The 17,973-nt window shown below is 31.9% G+C and overlaps 1 protein-coding gene and 1 long non-coding RNA gene across 11 annotated transcripts in view; one reads left to right on the top strand and one right to left on the bottom strand.

The window, feature by feature from the left end:
• LOC118186993 (doublesex- and mab-3-related transcription factor 2-like) overlaps nt 1–17,973 on the top strand; it is a 178,490-nt gene that overhangs the window by 70,429 nt on the left and 90,088 nt on the right. The gene's annotated exons all lie outside the window — the stretch shown is intronic.
• The window catches only part of LOC118186994 (uncharacterized), a 104,044-nt gene that overhangs the window by 63,242 nt on the left and 22,829 nt on the right, over nt 1–17,973 (bottom strand). Inside the window, exon 1 of one of the 9 annotated variants that reach the window (XR_015038308.1) lies at nt 12,465–12,484. The exons of 6 other annotated variants lie outside the window; for them this stretch is intronic. This is a non-coding gene — a long non-coding RNA (uncharacterized LOC118186994). Of the gene's footprint in view, nt 1–2,292; nt 2,484–12,464; nt 12,485–17,973 lie in introns of those variants that run through there. 2 more of the 9 variants (XR_015038305.1, XR_015038310.1) reach the window with 2 other exon arrangements.

The raw sequence follows: 17,973 nt of genomic DNA, 5'->3' as shown, positions 1-17,973 counted from the left end.
AGACTGTAGAGACATTAGGCTAATCGGAAAAGCAGGAGAGATAAAAAAATCAGCAACCTCGTTCGCCGTGAATCAAACTACGGACCTCTGAAATACCGTCCCAGTGTGAAGACCACTCCACCACGAAGGCACGCTAGGAATGCGCGCGAAATACCTTATAAAATAAAGGTTAAAAAATGCGTTTATTCACACCATGTCTAGTATCAAGAAAAATTATCCGACCTAAAACTTAAACTGCTTCGTGTTTCTCCGCAAAAAACTAATCAAAATACAAACGTCTGCCTGGTTCTTTTTATATAGTGCCCTCAATACTCACAGTAATCAAGATTTGTAAACGTTTTCCACTTCTCGATTTTATTTCGATTAGAACACCATATTCCATGTTCTAAATATTTCCTTATAAAGTCAAATTTTCAGCATTGTTATGGTTTCGTTTATACAGCAAATTTAAATACCTTCACATTTGCATAGAAGTATTTCCAAAAGTTTTATCGTGCGTTTTATTTGTGTCTAACATTTTCTGTGTTTTCTTTTTAAAGCAGAAAAGTTTTCTTTGAAAGTGTAAACCACTGTAATTTTGTATTGTTATCTTATTATACAGTTTACAGATTTAGGCTTTCATTTATTATAAGTTACTAAAATGTAGTATAAAAAAGGCGGTTGATGTACTGGATAAGGAAATGGACTATTTCTATCATAATTTCTGAATCTATGCTGAAAAAAGTACATAGCGGAAGTTTCACTTGTATGGCAAAGCATATGTAAAAGGTATTTAAATAGTGCAATGGGTGAAGTTGCAGCACATGTAAACAGTGTCTTTGCCTTAACCAACTAAAAAAACTTATACTCAGATACTAATGAAGTATACCTTATTATATATAATGAAATTTATATTGCTACTGCACAGTACATTACGAGCAGGAAAAATATGAGAGCACTTAAAAGTCATACGCAAAACGCAGAAGCTAACTTCATTTTCATCTTAAGAATAAATACGTCTTCTAGAGAAACGTGGCCTACGTCATGAGAATATCCTAGTAAGACATTGGCAAGTCTCCAAAAATAACACATCTGTAAGCAAAATCACATTGAATGTTAGGTAGAATATTTAGAACTCTAAGAATCTTCCATAGGGACTTGGAATTTAGTTTTAGATCTTCAAGTACACAAACTTATTTTTACCATCGACTTGAAATGTATATATTTTTATATTTGAGTATGATGTACATATAAAGGTTTTTCAAGTATGTAGAGTTAGTTTGAATGACACACTAAAACAGGATTATAAAATCCTTCGACTGTACAATTTATTATATCGCCTAGATAAAATTATTTCTTTTTCTGCCTCTGCATTAATTTTCAATTTTCGAAATACAGAATGAAAAGTGGAAAGAAGAAAAACACGCGTGGATATAATGCAGTAATGTAATCAAAGATAAAAGTATCAAAATTATTTTTTTTATTACAGTTCAGAAAAGTATCTTCCAAAGATTGAAAACAGCACCTTCATAAAGTTGCTGGTCTCTCGTGTTATTACTTCGGATCAAAAGCGGTCATAAAATCCAAGATAAATGTAATCCAAGATAAATGTATCCAAATTAATTTTTTATTACAATTCAGAAAAGTATCTTCCAAAGATTGAAAACAGCACCTTCATAAAGTTGCTGGTCTCTCGTGTTATTACTTGGGATCAAATGCGATCATAACAACCAAAATAGAGGAAAGTAGTTTTATCTTAATACAAGCGAAAAGGTTTTTTCTGTTACGTTAGCTATGGAACAGCAGTTGTATTATCATTTGAGAGAGTATTTTGCAGTCATTTGAAGCATAATTGCAGAAATCCTCATTAAACCTAAACGATATTATTTGACTTCTATTATTAATTATATTATATCCCACACTTGATTAAATATAATTAATTCTAATTATTTACCTCGCAGTTTTTCTAATCTGATTTCATAAAAGAATAGCCAGCGTAATAAACTATTGCATTTTTCGAAACAGTTTCTGAATTTTGCTGAAGCAAATGTTTTCTTCGAAGCTTAATGTCTCTTCTAACAGCTTCTAATCTATGTAGAGTAATAGTAAAATTTTAATAAATTACATCTTGTGCTGATTTCATTCCTTACAAATTCGTTACTTGTTGCTTGTTTATTTATATTCATTAAAAAATCAAAAAGTTATCAAAATTAATGAGTTTATGGCAGACTAATTTCCACACCCCGACGTGTAGAGATCAATTAATAAAAAATTAAAACATTTTAATGAAGAAAAACAAGGCAAAATACTTACCCCGAAATATAATATCCACAAAATTCCTAATAAAATGACTAAAATGAAATAGTTAATAAGTAAACTCTGGAATTCCTTGTCTACTAACATGACTGCAATTGCTTCCAGTTAATAAGAAGGAGTATGCTCTGTGCAAGATTCAACAGAAATGGCTAAATCTCCTTCAAAAATTGTGCGGGTACTCGACGCATCACTTAAAACTCTTAGGATGGTTTTACTTCACCACATGGCGGACTGGGGAAGAATTATCAGTAGCACGTGGCTGAAACTAATTTTAGTGCCCTCTTGTAACTTCCATCATTTCATGCGAGTAAACCAAAGTTTTTGAAGATACGTCTAGCCCAAATACTTTTCAACTATGTATCAATATTTTGAAAAAAATCAGATTCTAGAAAAAAAGGTAAAAATACCATAGATATAGGCAGTGGTTAACTAGAAATCTTAGTCCCCTAAGCAAAAAAACTTTCTTGGTCCCTTTCGTAATTTACATTCCTCCAAAAAAAAAAAAAAAAAAGAAAAAAAAAAAAAAGAAACGAAACGGAAAGATAAAGAAAGAACAGAAAAAACAAGAAAAAATCTTAAAGGTTTTAAATTTTAACAGCCACCCAAAAGGGGTTTGTTAAGATTTTTTCCGCTCTCGCTGAGATGTTCAGTCTACCAGTCTGCTATTGCACTCCTTCCTACTAACCGCTTACCCCCCTTTTTTTAGGCCTAAGGGGCAACTTTCCCAGAATGATTATTAATTTCCTTGCGGTATTTTGCGTTGATTCACTTTTCAAATTGTTGCCACCAAAATATTAGTGCCCTGTATTATATTTAAAGAAATTAAATAATGAAGAATCTGCATATTTGTATGTATATGTTACCGTGAAAGACCGAAATTGAAGAATGTCGACTTTCACTGGAGAATATCAACTTTCACCAAATACGTCGGTGAAAGGTCGAATATTGCATTACATTCTTGTACATTCGGACCCTCACCGGTGTATGTCGACAACCACAGATATGCTTTGGTGTAGATCGAAAAGAGGGGCCATAAAGTGTCATAATAGTTTAGTTTTCATAAGTTGTTGCAATAAATAAGATTTGAATCACATAATTTAGCTAAGTTTTTTGTTACTATTAATTTATTTTATCATTTAGAACGTACTGTATAATTAGGTAAGTTTTTAATATTCTATTATTTTCCATTCTCATTTTGAATGTACTGTGTGTTTTAAGTTCTTATATTCTTAAGTTCTTATTTTAAGTTTCAAGTGTGTTTTCTCGTGACTGAATTACGGAGAAGAAAATGTAATATTATTATATGTTCAACATTCACCATTAGTACATGGTGAATGTCGACATTGACCGGTGTAAGTCAGAAATAAGAGTATTTGGGAAATATTTCGGACATGCACCAAGCGACTATGTGAATTACCGGTGAAAGTCGACATTTTCCAGATTTCGGTGTTTCACCGTAACATATACATGTTTCTCGCATTGTTTTTTTTTTCTTTTAGTCTTCATTATTAAGCATCGTTTTCTTCGCGCTTACCCCCTATACAGCTAAGCACAAAAATCACAAAATTTTTAAAAGCTGAATAGCAGCATATGTTTAGAACTGTCACTGCAATGCTAAGTGTTGGTATACAATTTTATATTCTTTTCAGTCTTTTCCTAGTTCACTATATCAATATTCAGTTTTCTTAGTAAAAATTATTATTAACAATTTATTTTTTGTCTCTCCATTATTAATTTTTTATATGCTAAGTTTATTTATTAGCTATCCCACGATCTCCTCACTTACGCTACATAAAATTAAATTCTACAGCAAAATCAAAATATATTTTAAAACAACGTATATTTAGAATTACCGATAGAGCGTTAGAGCGTCCATTCATATTTTTTCTTACACTGTTGCCATTGCTCGCTTTGAAATCGTTGAGTTTCTTAGCAAAAAACTCGTACATGCTTTACAAAATAAAAAATAGATAATAAAACAAATTCCATATTCGAGTAGAGACGTGTACGTTATTCAAAATTGGATGGCTCTACGTACCGTCGTTTTTTCACAATGCGATAAACATACATACGTTGATGCAGATTATTTCATTATTTAATTTCTTTAAATATAATACTGAGCAATAATACATGGTGGTAACAATTTAAAAAGTGATTCGCCGTTAATAGTGAAACGCTACGAAATGCCATTTTGAGACTAATAGCCCTTCTGGCCTAACTCTCTCTGGACTAACAAACTGTAAATTAACATTTTGGGCTTCCAGGTGCACATTTGAGGGTGGAGGATTATGTTATTCAGAATTTAGTGGCTGTACGTTCCGTCTTTTTTTTTTTTTTTTTTTTTTTTTTTTTCAACATGCGAGAAATGCAGAATCTTCATTATTTAATTTCTTTTTTATTTAAGTACAAGGCGATAATATTTAGCGGCAACAGGAAAAGGGAAAAGGAATATGCCGTTTACAGTGAATCAACTCAATACATATTCTATTAAACTGTAAGAATTACTCATATTGATAAATTGAATTTTAAGTTTATTATTAGGCCTGAGTTTTGTATTTGGTTTAATAGAAATGCTAGTAAGAGATTAAATATATGAACAAAATTAAACGCTGTAAATGACATGTTTCGAAAATTGAAAACTGTACATAATATACCTCTTTTAAGTTTCTAAATTAAGTGCTAGAATCGTGCCTAGTTATTTCTTTTCTTTGATTACTTAAAACTTATGTCAGCTTTTAATTATTAGATCATATAACGAAATATGTAGAAACAAAATAATGTACAAAATAATTGCATAAAAATAAAATAATACCGGTACAATAAAAAGTTAATATACCTGTTTTCCAGGCATCTTGTAATTTAACTCTTGTAACTGTAATCGTAATTTAATTATCGTGTAACTGTAATTTAATTAGTCTTCCTTTTAGAGAAACAAAACCATAATGTAATTTGTTTAATAAAAATCTGCGTTAATGATGTCAATTTCTTGTTGCTGTGGTTTTATTTTATTAAAAGTCATACAGGTTTAAGAATCATTTCATGCGTATTGCAGACTTATTACTGCAGATTAAAATTAAATGTTTTATGCATCTCTTGCTCAAACAATTTACTTTATATAACACTAGAAGCGTAATACCTAATTGCTGAAAATTTTTAGTTTCATCCTGAGTTCGATTTTGGAGTGGATATTTATTTTCATCATATGCAACCGAAATAAAATCAATTGTTTAAAAACATTGCCCAAATTTCTCTTGTAAAACTTATCAGCACAAAAAGCAGACTGAATGTCTATTTCGAATTCACTGAAGAGTTTTCTCACAAAATTTGGAAAAACGACACGTTTTAATTTGTTTACTGTATAACAGAAAATGTTCGGAAAGGTTTCTGCAGGCTTAATTTATTACATATTGGTTCTGTGCGTAAGCATTCAATAAAATAAATTGCATAATATTAAAAAAAAACTGCTTCTGCATAGTGAGGAAGATTGTGTATATTATTTACACAATCCTCTCCACCCTCACGGCGGAAAACTAATAAACACACTAACTAATTTTAATACAGATCTCTTGGAGGCAACTTTCTTATTAATAAATCATTCATTATACTATGTAAAATATTTAAATAAAAATTTCTGTACATTTACGTGCAAATTTTGCGAAGGTTCAGTAGCTAACGAATACTGTTTAGAATCTAAGTGACCTTTGCACTTAGAATTCACTGGATTATAGATGTCCCTTAGCTTCTTTAATTTGTTGTAATTTAACTTCACTCCTCTCGTTTCTGAAGACAAGTTATTCGGCAATCTGATTAGACGTATGCACACATAAAACACAAGTAATACAAATGCGCACAAAAAGGTCTTCTTAAGACAAAACATTTATGGAACATTTCGCAGAAAAGCTTTATAAGAAGCTTTATTCTTATATGTCCTATATCATTATGAAAGGCTTCCATTGGGTTATCTCAATTTTGCAGGAAAATATTCATTGCTTATGTTAAATAGATGATTGTTGTCTGTCCCTTCACTGAATTAGAAAGTGAATACCTAAATAGTTAGATTCTAAGAAAAACTTCCCCGAAATATTAGCACAATCGACGCTTTTTATAACGGTCGCTCTGCAACAAAGGCCTACGATAGATGAGAGTCTATTTTCAGTCAATTTACAAAATACTGTCATTCGTTATAACATAATCTTTTCTTCTATGCGATGCAAGAAGTTAAAATATATTTACACATCAATAGCTTATGAGTCATATCGAATGAGATTTCAAATGAGTTTAAAAAATAACTAAGCAAAGAGGCTTAGATATTTTTTCCCAAATTATATATACAAGAGCTAGTACTGATATTAATGTGCATGAGATGGGTTATAAATTATTCAAGTCTGACTACTGGGGAAAAAAGTGTGGAAAAACTGAAAGAGTAAAAAACATGAATAGAAAGAAAGGAAGAGGTTTTAATCTTTTTAAAAATTTTCTTCCGGAATGAACAATTATCATTGGATATATGTAAATAAATTAACTATGTAATTAAGTTTGAAAACAAGAACTGGTGGGAAGTCTACAAAGCTCAGACGAAGTAGTAATTTTTACCTCAACCAACTCACTCTTTTCGCATTCCAGAAAATTTGACATGTGGCTGTAATATAAAATCGTTTCCTAAAACTCGAATTTCTGGGAATTCTGGTGAATTTCAGGGGACCTGACTTCCTGTACCTTCCTTTCTGCCGCCATTGTCACGTGCTCGATAAAGAAATTTGCAACTTGTTCTCACAATAAACCCGAGCAAAAGTCTGTCCCGGTTATAGGTAATGACTTAAAAGCTCTCGTCTAGAGAAGAGTCAGAACAAAAGTATACAGCTTCATTGTTTAACTGAATGCAACTGCAATATTGCAATACTGAATTCAACTGCTTTATCTGCTTGCAAGAGCCCCCTATCTGTGTCATATATATGGCAGGCAGAGGACACTTAAAAACTTAAAGAAGTCATTTAAATTTAAACATACAAATGTAATTCAGCAGGACATTCAAGGGCCCCGTAAACCTTCGGGCCCCTATGCAACGGCATTCCTTTCATACCCTTATTTACACCTATATCATGTAGATAAAAAGCTGAGTATTCCATTAGCTACGAATTGGCTGCAAATTTATCTTATAGATCTGCTTTGAAGGGCAGCTTGTAACTGCGAGAAAGGAAATAATGATAAAAAAGTGAATTATGTTTTGTCTTGAGCAACGTTTCAGCAGAAAGTTGGATGTAGCCCAAAACGAAAAGTCGAGAAACTTGTTTAAAAAGTATAATCCGAAAATGGACAAAGAGAGTATTTTTCATGTATTATGGACAAAAATAGTATTTCTCATGTATTATGGACAAAATGAGCATTTCTCATGTATTATCCATCTTCAACTTTTAAGTGATTTTAGCACATAAGCACTAACACCATTCGATTTTTGTATACGCTTTCATGAAAAAACATAGATTTACAAAAGAAAATTATGCTTAGCTTTGTCGCTAATTTTTTAACAGACTGAAAAGGCAGGAAGTAGTTCAAAGCAAATACCAAATGAACTAAAAATAGCCAAAGAAAAGTAATTCCTTTACCTCAATATCAAAAAGCGGTCAATGTTTACCATTAGCAAATTAATTAAGTATCAGAAAGAATTTTATTTCCTCTATTTGTTTTACTCAGTTAACGCTTAGAAAACCGTTGCAAAGTTTGCAGCTAGGAAATGAACAGATCCCGTACTTGAAGTTATAGCTAAGCCGAGATTCATGTAGCATCTGAGCCCGTTAACTAAAAAAATAGTAACTGCTATTGGATTTTCCACTACATGAAAGATAATCCAAACCGCTTAATGTACGAAGATGATTCAGATGATTAATTTTCGCTGTATCTTCTACATTTTTATGTTATTAAAAATTCAGTACAACTTACATATGTTAGTAAAACTAGGAAGTGTATATTGCTGTTTCAAATTAAAATTACTGTTAACAGTAAAGATATAATTATTAACAAATCATATGATATATGCACCATATTTTCTGTACTTTCAGTTTTTAAAAAAAATTCTTAAAATTTTGTCAGTATCGTTGGATATACTATACAGTAAAAATGTAGTAATATAACGCTACGCAATTTTCATTCTTAATATACCGTGAGTATTAAATGTAAATGCTTTTAAACATTTATCACAGCTAAAGTAGCTATATAATCCCAATTCTATATAATATTCTATATAATCCCATGACTTGCTTTTTACCTCGATGAATAGACAGCTGCATTATTCGACATAAATCGCGTACTCCATGCGATGCCAACTTATTGAGGTTTCACTGTACTTTCTGAAAAATGTAATTTTAATTGCAATTGATAGTTCATTGAGATAACTTATTAAATCTATTTTTTCGTATAATTATATAAAAATTTTAACAAATGGTATTATTACTTATAAGGTTTCATTTAGTTTCATTAACCAGTTATTTTATGTGAATTCGCTTTTTTCTCCTTCTCGCTTCCCATTTTCCTGCCAGAATGTAAATTTTTGGATCGCATGTCGTATTTAAAGGAAGGTTTTAGAGAGTAGAGTTAGAGCATGTTTCGCCTGCTAAAGGCCACGTTGTTAATTTGGATCTCTTGAAAGCTGTATTCTGCAGGGTTTCATTATTCTTGCCTTAGTCTTTGGGTCAGAGTCTAGTCTCTGACCTAAAGACTAAGGCATTCTTTCCGTAAAATTCTTTTCTTAAAAAACGCTCTGACCTAAAGACTAAGGCAAGAATAATCAAACTAAAGACTAAGGCAAGAATAATCAAACTAAAGACTAAGGCATTCTTTCCTTAGTCTTTAGTCTTCATTATTCTTGCCTTAGTCTTAGGTCAGAGCGTTTTTTTATCTGTGTTAGCCATTGGACATACATTTATTTAGTTAAGAAAATTTCATAACCTTTCATTTAAGCCATAAATGCTGTAAACACGAGCTGTGTATTCTGTTAACTTTTATTTGAGTTAAATGCTAGGACCCTTTACACTCTTTCTCAGTCTCTGTGCTACAAGACATAGTGATAATTCCTTTGAGGTCTTAGAAGTTTTGTACATTTGATGCTACCAAAGAAGACGAAACATTATGAAAAATTGTTCATTTTCTCATTATTCTTTCAGCATTAATTTCTTTTTCTTTGAATCACCAGTAGTTCATATTCTAATATCATAGCCAGAAAAGGGCTAATAATAGTTTTAAGGTCAGCAAATTAGGAGGGCAATGAAACGATCAGTTGTTAAGATAATTCCTTTACCTTATCGGGATAGTAAGCTGACTTTTGATAAATGTTCAATCATATTCTTTTTTTGATGAAAAGCAACGAAAAATCAAGAAACTAAATTAAAAATATACTCACATTTTGAAAGAAATTTTCTTAATTTATTTTATTTGATTGCGTTTTGATAAAATGAAAAGGCAATAATTTATAATACTCGTATTAATTTATTTTCACAATTTTAAATTTAAAACTCATCATGAAAAAAAAATCGTTTGTTTCAGTTAAAGATTTTGAATTTTTCTCTCAGTATAATTTGCCATGCACAGATTTGTCTCTGTCAGAAGCACAAATGATTTATATTTATAATAGAACACGAAAAAGTTAATAATATAAAATATTAAAAGTTTTTCTTATCGTCTATATTTGCTACTTCAAAGATTTTTTAACGTTTGATTAAAGTACAATAAGGGACCTGTATATAACCTGAATTGTTAGCTAAATAAAGTGAAATGAAATAGTATGCGCATTTTAGCGACAATTTTATAATTATTTCAAACCAAGTATGGGTGCATATGTGTACACTGCTCTTAAATAATGTTATCTATACTAAATTTGTAAATCACTGAAAGTAAGACTAAAATGGCAGCAATTAAAACTACATTTTAACTCCTAGAAGGTGAAATGTAAGATTTTATTTATTTATCTTTAATGTTTTTCTCTGATGTACTCTGAACTTTATCTTTTTAACAAAATTTAGGCAAACCCATGTTCGTTATTGTGAATATTTTTACCAATGATGCAAACTGAGTAAGCAAAGGATTTCCAATAGCATCAAAAATGCGTTTATAAATCGTACTTAATAGGATCATTTCTATAGTATGATTAACGAGTTCACTCACTGAAAACCATACATTGACAATGCATCATAATGATGAAAAACTGGGATTTAATCAGTACGAGTTTTAGAACTCAAATCTGCTTTCTAAGTAGGAGATGCAAATAAGGGAATTTTCTTGAAAGGCAAACAATGGCCATAAAAGTGTGACAAAGCTTAAAGATCACGTTCCGTAAACTCATAACGTAAGTCAAATGATTTCTTATTGATTTATTTTATTTCCATTTACTTCGCATTTATTTATTTATCTTCTGTTAATATACAAACTGAGATATATTTTTCTGATAATTTTAAACATGTGCTGATTTTCTGAATTTTTTAATAACACGATATATGTAATCAGTTACGGAGAATTAGTGATATTAGTATAACTGAATTAGTACATTTTAAGTGCGTATAATTTTGCTATTCAAAATGTTATGGGGGTATAAAGGGAGTCTAAAACTTTAAACAGCAACTTTTCCGAAGTATGATAACCACTATCAGCCTATTCATAACAGTTACTCGGAAAGAATTCTGATTTTTAGAGATTCTGTTTTAGCAAAATGACGAAAAGCGATTTTTCTAGTGCCTGCCTATCTGCACTTCGTTTTTGTGTCGCGTTACTACTTCTGTTATATATTACTATCTGCCCCTTCCCGTTTCCTCATCTTTTCTCATGTTTATTTACTTTCCTTCTCCTACGTTCTTTTTTCCTTAATGCATTCGCATCTGCACAATAAACTGGGATGTTAAAGCAGAAGAAGTATTAGGTAGCTGAGGTGACTGAGAACCAGTCCTAAATATTACTTGCACTTCTATTTGCTACCGCATTTCTATTTATGCTACTGAAAATTTATCTTGTAATCACTTTAATAATATTAATACCACACATGTAGAAATCTTTCTAAGTATCAAATAGTTTGCGGGAGGATGGATAACAGAGCATTCTTCTTCACTAATAAAAAGTTTTTAAAAAATATAAATGGATGACTAGTAAGAAATTAAAATTTAATAAAGTTTTCGAAATAATCACTATAAGATTGGTTAATTTCAGAGACAAAATAAAATTTAAAAAAATAAAAATCATAAAGGATTCAAATTTTAACGTCACATCAGAGGTTTTGTTAGGTTTTTTTTTTAAATGCTTTCGTTGAGCTCTCAGTTTCCCAATCTGCTCTTGTTCTTACTCCTGCTAACACAACTTTTTACATTTTTAACTTCGTTGAGTATCATTTCTTCGCATTTACGCCACATAAAATTCAACACTAAAATCACATATTTAAATACAGCATATTTTAGATTTCCGGTTGGTTTTAGAGTGCTAAGAGATGCTATTAATGTTTTCTACTATTTTTTGAGTTTATCATATGGTATTCGGTTTTCTTAACAAGATGACCTGGGCAACACTTTTTTTTTTTTTTTTTTTTGTATTTTTAACTATATTATTAAACACCATTTTCTCCCTACTTACGCTTTAAAAATTCAACAACAAAATTACAAAGTTTTTAAAAGCAGCATATTATACAGAATTACGAATACAGTGTAAGCGATGGGATCATTTTTTTAAGTCTTTTTTATTAGTTCATCATATCAATGCGGAGAAACAAGAAAACTTACCAAGAAAATGACCTACGCAATTTTTTCTGTTTTTGTCTTTTTATTATTAATCTTTTGTTTTTTTAGCTTCATTTATTGAACATCACTTTCTGTGCACTTATGCTACATAAAATCCAACAGCAAAATCACAAAATACTTAAACACACATCTTTCGAATTCCAGATAGAGTGCTGAGTGTTACCATTCCAGATAGAGTGTTAAGTGTTACCAGAAATGTGTACCGAACAGATTATTACCCTAAAGTTTGGCTTGTTTCAAAATAAAAATAAACCCCTACAAATCGTTTATTTATCTGTTATCAGGCATTTTTCCCTTTTTTTTCGACATTCACTACATAATTTGTTAAAAAATGATGTATGGCGAAAACATTTCATGGCAACGTCCTTCTGTTTGAAAAGAGGTAAAGAAAACTAATAGTACCTTCGGTGATAATAATAGGTATCATCCAACTATTCCTACAAATGAGAGAGAGGGAACGATTGTTCTTACGATCACGTTATATTATTCCGAAATAACGCTAGTATCTCTCACAGCCAGTTACTCTCTGAAACCTCTGCTTCGACCGATTTCTCCTTATATTCTCGTTACAGAGAACTCCACGACCCAGAATTCTTCACAGTCAAGCTCCTATTAGGTAGATATTAAGGAGCTGGATCAGCATTGCTTCCAGGAAAAAATTGCATCAAGTTCAAGCTTTTTTTTTTTTTTTTTTTTTTTTTTTTTTTTTGTTTGTTCTCGAACAATAAATAATTTCATAACCAGATTTACCCCGAGATATTTTCAATAGCTGTTATTAAATGTTTCCTGTAAATGCTGCCAATTACAAGAACAGACCAAACTAAAACGAACACATCATAGTAAGGAAGAACGGTTTTCGTTCGACGCGCTCCATCAGAGTTTCTTAAACTACGAAATTTGGGCTCGCGAAAATTCAGTTCGATAGCTGAATTTAAACTGCATTCATAATACTTTTAAAGAAATTACTTCAATTGACATTAATGCAATTAATTACCTGTTATATAAAGTGCAAAAGGAATTTGTAAAGTTATCTAGCGATTCAAATTTTAAACTTGAGCTTTCACAAAAATACTTGATGAATTCTGGGTAGGAGTTAGAACTGGATTTCTCACGATTTCTGAAATGGCATTAAATGTTCTTCTCTCATTCAGCACCACATATATTCAGCACATTAGAGTTAAAGCTTCAACGCTAATTAAAGTAAAATTTCGTTCAATTTTGAAGCATGTTGAAGATGCCTTACGTGCAGCAGCAATATCAAATACTGCACCAATGTTTAATTTGTTACGCAGCAGAAAACGAGCACATCTATCTCATGAGAATTTTCTTTAATTTTTGTTTGCTTAAAATAAATCCCAAAACTACTTCTTTTTATATGTATACTGTTTACCAAAGAAGTAAATTATTTACGAGAGGATATTTATTTTTATATCTTTATTTTATGTTTAATATCTGGGGTCGTGAAAAAAATCTCAGTGGTAAGAAAGGGTAGCAATTGAAAAACGTTTAAGAAGCCTTGGGCTAGAGCAATGATTCTCAGCCTTTTTAATTACATGCATCCCTTTCACTATTATTAGAAGATAATCCCCCCTTCCTCTTTCCAAAATTCGAAAAATACATGCATAATTTGTTTCAAATTTAGATCATCTTTTAACTTGTTTTATAAATTAAACAACAAAACATAGAAAATGTTAATAAATACCAAAAACTGACTAAAAGTTGTATTTTATGCACATAAACTATAGCTAAATAACAGATAAATAAACTATTTATAGGGGTTTATTTTAATTTGCTAATTGTTATTTTTATTTTGAAACAAGCCAAACTTTAGGGTACATGGAATATCTCGACAGGAAAAATGAAGCAGTTTTTGCAAAAGATTCAACAACATAAATTTTATTTAAAAATACAGATATAATTGAGATTTTCTTCTACAGTAGATATACGTATTTCAGCTCATAGTATTTAAATAAAAAGAATTTACTTAGCTGCATAAATTAGCTTGCAAGAGCTAATTAACTTTTTATATAGTTGCATGAAATGCTTTAAATAATATGCTTGTTCGGTACACATTTCTAAAATCCTATTGAGTTTATCACCTTAAAATTTGGTATGGTAACAAAACATATACTGTTTGAGAATAATAAGAAGCAATTTTCATTTTGGTTAAAAAAATTAATTAATTTTTCTAAAAAACTTGGAAAATTCCAAAAATTAAAAAATATTTTTTCATTATTTTCAACATTTTTCCGTTCAGATCTATAACTTTAGGTATAAGAAACAGGTTAGTTGTGGAACTTGGGAAAGTTTAAATACTCTACCTTAAATAGAGGTTAAAAAAATATACCGAAGCATTAAAAAAACACATTTTGAGAAAAAGGCAAAAACCTGTATGCATACCCACAATGCTTAAAATGTACTATTTTGAAACCTTTCAGTACCATAATCATTTTGTTTTAACATTTCTGCATCAAATGTTCTCTGTTTCATCATTTTTATTTTTACTCTGACTGATTTAGAGAGATTTTAGAAACTTAAGGATGCTTCTCGAACTCGAGCCTCATCAATTGTTTTCAGTGAATATTTCACATTATGGCCCGGTTCAAGTCCCAAATATTTTAGAACGTTTTTTGCGGTTGTAAGCCCCACCATTAAAACAAATTACAGCATCTAAAACAGCTATTATCAAAGTAGTTATTGAGAATAATTCCCATAAACTTTCATTTGGATCCTGAGTTCTACAAAGTGTGCATTTGCATAAAATTTTTCTATCAGAAAAACGGAGAAATGTATCGAAAAATGTAGTTTGACTACTCTAAAAAGAAGAGGGATAAACCATAATGTAAAATAAAAAGAGGATTTACTCTTTTCAGTGAGCAAGAACGCTGAAAAACGTGAAAAATGTATGTCCCTGACGTGAGGAGGGTGTGGCACTGTTTGTTTACATTTTTAAATACCGTATTTTAGGACCTTATGTGTTCCAAACCCGCACAAACTGTATATTTACGGAATCATCTGAGGCTACTCCATTTTTTAAGACTATAATTGGAAATTCGAAAATTTGAACCATTTTATGTTCCATGTGCCCTTTACCGTCTTGTTTCCCACCTACGATTCCCGACCAGAATGAGTTTTATGTAAATGAGGAAGAAACCAGTATATAAGTTGAAATCTCGATCTAGCTACGAAACTAGAAGAGCCTAGTAGGGCGTTAGGACACCGTGTTCTGCCTTCTGGCCATGTTGTTGTTAAAAGTCTAATCTTACTACATTTAAGTAGTATTGTTTCTTGCCTGTTAGCGTTCACCTGTGATCTTTAATAAAAGCCAACTCTGTTAGTTATTTCTGCGCAGCTTCGGCTGGTTTTAGTTCGGCTATATTAGATTCGTTTCTTATTTTCTTGCTTGAGTTAAAGCCAAAATGGAGGCTTACTGTAAGGCCGAGAAGAGGCCATCTGTTAATAATTTTGAGTTGGAATAAAAAGGTAAATTTAATCCTTCTTTGTACTTGTCATTTGCGTACGAAAATTCGCTACACAGTTCTTAAGTATTCTAGCTTTTAAGGACTACTACCCTGTTTACTCGCGCAATAGTCGCACCCCCGTTTTGAAGCGAAAAAAGTAGCCAAAAGTGTACAATATTGTGTATTAGATTTCCCTGCATAATAGTCGCACCCAGATTTTCGCAATCAAAAATTGCCAAAAAAAGTGCGACTATTACGCAAGTAAATACGGTAATTTATCTAGGATATTACAGACTCGCTGCATTCATCCTTGAAGCTATGAAATCCACCCCCGGTTGAGAACCCCTGTGGTAGAGGAAAACTTTGCAGTGGTGCATGAATATAAGGAAACTGCGCAAATACAAGAAAGGATAGGGGGGGCAGCAGCGACGTTAAGAAGCGTAAGCAGAGAAATAGCCTAAGGCGCCGTATACAGAGGGGTGTTACACCAAATAAATCAGATTTTTTCAGAACAGGAAAAAGCATTTTTTTCGAACTAGTTTACTGCTTTTATAGTTTCAGATTTATTTTTTTCTAGCCTCGATTACGTTTTCCTTTAATCCTATTAACACTTCTTGGTGGCATTCTTAAAGAAAGCACAGTTTACTTTTTAAGGAATTTTCAACTTCCTTACCGTGTGCCTTCGTGGCATAATTGTAAGCAGATCCGCCTGGTAATCAGAATGTCCAAAGCTCGAGTACCGGCGAAGCCACCCCTTTTCGTGCTTCAGAATAAGCTTAGATGACTACAAATTAACTTTCTCACAGCATGCAACTACCACGACTTTAATAAATGATGTAATGAAAATTTATAAACACTTTCGGAAAATCTTTTGGGACTATTGTGAATCTGGACTAAAGGACCTGACTGAGCTTCTATAAAATTAAGAGATGGTTCTAAATCAGATTTTGAAAGAAATTTATTCTGTGACGAACTTTAATTGATAGGCTTTCTTTTATGATCCCAAACAGCGGCCGCGTGGTAAGGTCGCCGAACACTGGTAGTGTGGTGATGGCGATAAGGAGCGCGCCTTGCGCCCTCCGATAAGTGTGGCAACCCTAGAGGAGAAGTTTCTTACGAGTAGCGAGCAGAGCGAAACAGGCAGGCTGTCGGGGAGTATGCGCGATGTTCCTAAATAAAGTTTAATTTTTATTGTGCACTATGTCTTGTTAATATTTATATTAATGCAGTAAGAACATAATCTGTGATATGGAATTTGAGGATTGGTGGTAAAAACATAACCGGAAATCTCCATAATGGTAACCCGGACTGTGTTAAATCGTATGAACAGTTCTCAAGCACTTTCGGTTTTGACTACAAGCCATCACTCAAGATCTCCAAACCAGAAGTAATGGATTACATCGGTTTTCGTTCTCCGGATCACAGATGAGTAGTAATTATAGATCATTTTATAATTCTGTTTTCTACTTATCATTTAATTTCATTTTCTTTAGTTAAATTTTTCCTTTTATTTTGGCTTAAAAACCTTGCACAATGTCTGATGTTTATGCCGTCCAAATTCCGGTTTATAACCGATCAGACCCATCTTTATGGTTTATTATGTGTGAAAGTACCTTTGCTCTTGCCACCCCCAAACCTATCACAGAATCCATTACTAAATATAATTATGTAGTTGCTCATCTTCCTCCAGATATTGCATCAATAGTACGGGATTTACTTATGAAACCAGACCCTATTGATCCATATGCAAAGCTTAAAACTGAGTTAATAAATCGTTCAGGAGAATCTTCTCAGCAAGAAATTCGCCAATTATTATCTGGAGAAGAATTAGGTTCTCGAAAACCTTCCGATTTGCTTAGAAATATGAAACGTCGAGCAGAATCTTTAAATGTTCCTGATAACTTAATGTTAGAATTATTCCTTCAACGTTTGCCTTCGACTGTTCAGTCTATTTTGGCAGCGGTTTCCAATTTAACTGTAGATAAAGCTGCAGAAATTGCCGACAGAATTTTAGAAGTAAATCCAACCCCAGGGACTTGTGCCGTTTCTCGCACAGTCGATCAGTCTCTTGAGGATAAATTATTTAAACAAATAGAAAAATTAAACAAACGTATTGATCGCATTTCTCTTTCTCGTGGTCGCTCGCCAAATCGCGGAGATCGCAATAAGGAAAGAAGCAATTCCAAAAGGAGAGATTATTCTGTTTGCTGGTATCATAGACGTTTTGGGAAAAAGTGTAGAGATGACAAATGTACAAAACCTTGTTCATGGCAGGGAAACGAAACCAGCAAAGAATAGAGGCGACTTATTCTTTGCCTCAAGTTTCACGTCGCCTGTTCGTTCGTGACCGTAGAACAAACCTTTCATTCTTGGTCGATACCGGCTCTGACGTGTCCTTACTTCCAGCAAATAATTCTCAAAAACGGAATTCGTCCCAACAAACACTTTTC

The sequence above is a fragment of the Stegodyphus dumicola genome, chromosome X1 (genome assembly GCF_044657685.1).
Source record: "Stegodyphus dumicola isolate Sdum_Otavi_A_Nest chromosome X1, ASM4465768v1".
Taxonomy (NCBI): Eukaryota; Metazoa; Arthropoda; class Arachnida; order Araneae; family Eresidae; genus Stegodyphus; species Stegodyphus dumicola.
Note: the sequence above shows the minus strand (reverse complement) of the source record. Positions and strands in the feature narration are given on the sequence as shown.